Genomic DNA, 4,429 nt, shown 5'->3' on the forward strand with positions numbered 1-4,429 from the left:
CAGGGCAGCCTCAATGACTTGCTGATGCCTATTGAGTAGTGAACTAAAATCCCCAAGCCTTTCTTCACACCTCCTCTTGATATGCTGAATTTCTCCTCAATCCAGTTCTGGTTTACTGAGACCTGGGTGTGATTTGCATTCATGCTTGCTACATTTCATTGTGTGAGACTTCCCATTGGTCCATCATGCCAAGACATTTGAAGATCCTGATTCTGTTATTTCATTCATTCTTTTTATTTATTCATCCAAGGATATTTTTCCATTGATCATTTTAAATTATTTATTTATTTAGTTTTAACCCTCACCCAAGGGTATTTCCTTCACTGATTTTTAGAGAGAGTGGAAGGGAGAGGGAGAGACAGAGAGAAACACCGATGTGAGAGAGACACATTGATTGGTTGCCCCCAGCATACCCCCGACCAGGTCTGGGAGCCTGCAACTGAGGTACAGGCCCTTGACGGGAATCAAACCCGGAACCCTTCAGTCCACAGGCTGATGCTCTATCTATTGAGCCAAACCAGCTAGGACATTCAGTCATTCTTTATACTTCCTTTTCTAAAGACTTTTTTAAAAAGTTAAGAACATAAACAAAAAATCAGTATAAGAAAAAAGGAAGAAACAAATTTTCTAGTTCCCAGAGTTATATATGTGCCCAGACTTACACATGATGTTTACATCTAAGCTTCCCCCTGAAGGGGAGGATTGCATTCCTCCTCCATGCATCCATTGTAGGGAGAGAACAGATCTGACAGGGCCATCTCAGGAGTTCTCACACACTGACTTTTCAACTGAAATGTACTTGGCACCTGAGATCTAATCACCTAATACATGTTAACGTACATTCTAAATTGTAAATGTTGTTGGAGTAGCAGAATCTTGTAAAAATGGCTAGATTAACACATGTGAGTAATGTGACATCTAACACCGAGTCAATCAGCAGCATAATTTTGAGGGGAAAAAGGCCTTGCTACTGATACTTTCGATAATGAAGGCAAAGAGTGTTTCTGACTTGAATTATTTGGACATTTGGCCCAATTCTTTCCTCGGTGAGAATAGACCTGGCTTATGAGAGTTAATTCATACCAGCTGGAAGCTGAAACAATTATAAAGCTGATTTGGAACATCCTAAATTATGCCTAAGAGACCTGTTTTTGACAGATGTGTTCATGTAGTCCAGTCAGTTGGCATATGGAATTATTGTGTACAAGCCAGTGCAACAGTTTCAACATGTAACATTTATTAGTGCTTCTACTGGCAGATGGAATACACGTTAGGTACAGAAGCAAGCTTTGCAGTTGGCCTTACAAGCCTGACTTTGCTCAGCTACCTAGGTCACTTAATTTCATCTCCCTCCCTCCACACTCTCCTTCCCCTCCCCCCACCCATGTGCCGGAGAAGCCAAATCCTCCCACCTTCTGCCCCAGAGTCTGGCTGTAGGAATTCCCTCCCAATTTCTTGACTTAAGATTTCCCTTCTTTCCTGTCCCTTTTTTTGGCACATATCCCCACCTCCACTGTCTTTCACCCTCTCCAGCTGGTCCAGGCTGAGGAAGGGAAGAACACTCCCCCATAGCTCTTCTCAGCCCCCATCCACCTTAATATTAGTCTTGGCAGCTTCCAGCCTATTTCCCAACGTTGACCCCAAATTCACTCTCTTTAACTCACAGCTCCAACAATGAAATCCCCAGGTGAGCAAGAGTTGCAGATTAATCTCCTATCCCAGATATTCCCAAAGAAAAACTGGGATAGGGAAAATGTCTTTCTCTCTTTAATGAAATAACACCAGTCTCTACCACTTTTCCACTGCTAGTAAGAATACACATCCTTAAAATACTACTACTACTACTACTACTACTACTACTACTACTACTACTAATGCAACACAACACAAAACAAAAATGCTTTAAGGACATGTGTTTTGATTTTGTGTGTGTGTGTGTGTGTGTATGTATGTGTTCTACTTTTTTGTTTTGTTTTTCTTTTGCTGTGTGTGTGTGTGTGTGTGTGTGTGTGTGTGTGTGTGTGTAAAGCTATATCTGAAGAGATGAAAAGTTGAGTCTGAATTCTCCTTCAGTTGCCAGAGGAAGAGATAAATTCTGTTCAGAAGCTGCTAATGGTGGTGTCAGAAGTAGGTGAGTGGTAGTGACTGGGGATCCAGCCAGGGAGCCTTTGGAGATACTTTAGCCAGAAACCCTGACAGCCACAATTCCTTGAACCTTGTCCCAGAGAGGCCCATTTCCCCTTAGCTCCACTTCTTTATCCTCCATCTAGATCCTCATCCCAGTCTTGTCAAAGCCTTTTTTCTCCTCTCCGTTTGGATGGAGAATTAGAAAGAAAGAGGATTCCCCTTTCAGTACAGAGGTGGGGGGTGAAGGGTAGAGGAGTGATATCCTGGAGTTCTAGACATACCTTCTTACAATGAATACTTTGTAGGCCACAGGCTGTGATAGAAAGAGACCTGACCCAGGAAACTGAGACTTTCCTTCTAGGCTGGGCTCTGTCACTTAGCACTTTGGACAGATCACTTAATTCAGTTGTTAGTCTTTCTGAACATCCATTTACACAACATTGCTTACTTTATGTGTTAGCTTTGGGAAGCATCCATTTACATATCTTTCAAATGAAAATCATGATATTTACTCGCAAGGCTGTTGGGAATTTTAGATGACATAAAACAGGCAAATAATGCTTTGAAAGACATGAAGAGCTGTAGACTAGGGGAGGGCACTGCACTTTTGCCAGCATGTAAGACATGATGTAGAAGGAATCTTTAGCATGGGGTGGGAGCAACCAGAAATGCTGCTCCACTGGTCAGTGATGGGATGCAAACTTTTGTGTCAAGCCCATAAGAACTTTAAAATCTTAGGGTTCCAGTGTTGCATAGTCATCACAGACAACTTCTTGAGTCCCCTTACCAGGCCCAGTGGTGAAGCACAGGTGACCTCTTGCTATTTTCTTTTCTACCCCTTCTCTTAGGAAATACATCAAACCTTCCTTGGTACTCTACCCCTTTCAGTCCTCCTCACAGAGACATCATGATTTAATGCCCCCATTTGTTGGTGTTATTTTCCTATATGTGATGAGCCTCTTGAGGGCAGGGATTGGGTCAAATTAGTTTTATATCTCTAGTGCCTAGACAGTGCCAGGTGAACAGGAGGCACAGGTAATGGTTATTGAATACTGGAAAGAAGAGCCAAGGAGAGGTGGACCCAGGTATTTCTAGAACAGTAAGTGGAAAAGTTAAGCTTTGACAAAATAATTCCAAAATTCATTTGGAAGAATAAATGTTCAATAGTAGCCAAGAAATATTTGGGAAAATGTTACTAAATAAGGCATGAACTAGATATTAAAACATAAAAATTGCAGAAATTAAACAACTCTGGTACTGGCACAAGAATAGATAGATCACTGGAAAAATAGAGAGTCTAGAAAGCAAGCAAGAGTACATGCAAAAAATTATGCTATATAATAAAAGTAATATGCAAATTAACCATTACTCTATCACAAAGATGGCAGCGCCCATAGCCACAAGATGGTGGTGCCCAGTCCTCTCAGCCCCGCTGGAGTCCCCCAGTTCCCGGGGGCAGTAGGGGGGCGGCCGCTGAGAGTGGGCAGCATGAGCAGCCTAGCAGAATGTTTGCTTTGTCGCCATGGCAACGAGGCAAGTGTCCTGTGCCCAGCCGCAGATGGGCCTCTGGGCAGTTGGTGTGGAGCAGCCAGGCCCCACAGAGAGCTACTGGTGCACGGATTCATGCACAGGGCTACTAGTATATATAATAAAGGTGGTGCTTTATATCAGTGAGGAAAGTGTTATCATTCAATTGACGGTGTTAGAACAACTGGCTCTCCATCTGAGGGGGAGTTAACTCTAGAGTCCTTTCCCATACCTTACACCAAAATAAATGTCAGATGGTCGAAATGTAAAAAGTGAGACATAAAAATTATACAAGGTATATATCTATATATATAAAAGCCCAGTGACTGAACGGCAGAATGACCAGAATGATCGGTGGACCAGTTGCTATGATGCGCACTGACCACCAAGGGCAGACGCTCAACGCAGGAACTGCCCCCTGGTGGTCAGTGTGCTCCCACAGTGGGAGCGCCACTCTGCTGACCGGGATGAGCGGCTGCTCCTGCAGTGGGAGCAGCCGCAAGCAGGCCCAGGGTGAGGCCGAGTCTCTGTACCTATCAGATACCTGAGACAATCCAGAGTCTGGCCTGACCCCACCAGCTAAGACAGGCCCTCTAAGGTGTGTTCTAGAAAGAGTGCGGGGAGCTGGCATAGGCAGATGGCAAGAGTGGATGTGAGTATGGACCCCCTGGGGAGGCTGTCCTGATGGCTGAGGATCCTGGAGCACAGCTTCCCTGAACATCCCTGATGGTGTCACTGACCTGGAATTACACATCAAGGACATTCACCGAGTGGC

Source organism: Eptesicus fuscus, chromosome 4 (assembly GCF_027574615.1).
Source record: "Eptesicus fuscus isolate TK198812 chromosome 4, DD_ASM_mEF_20220401, whole genome shotgun sequence".
NCBI classification, from domain to species: domain Eukaryota; kingdom Metazoa; phylum Chordata; class Mammalia; order Chiroptera; family Vespertilionidae; genus Eptesicus; species Eptesicus fuscus.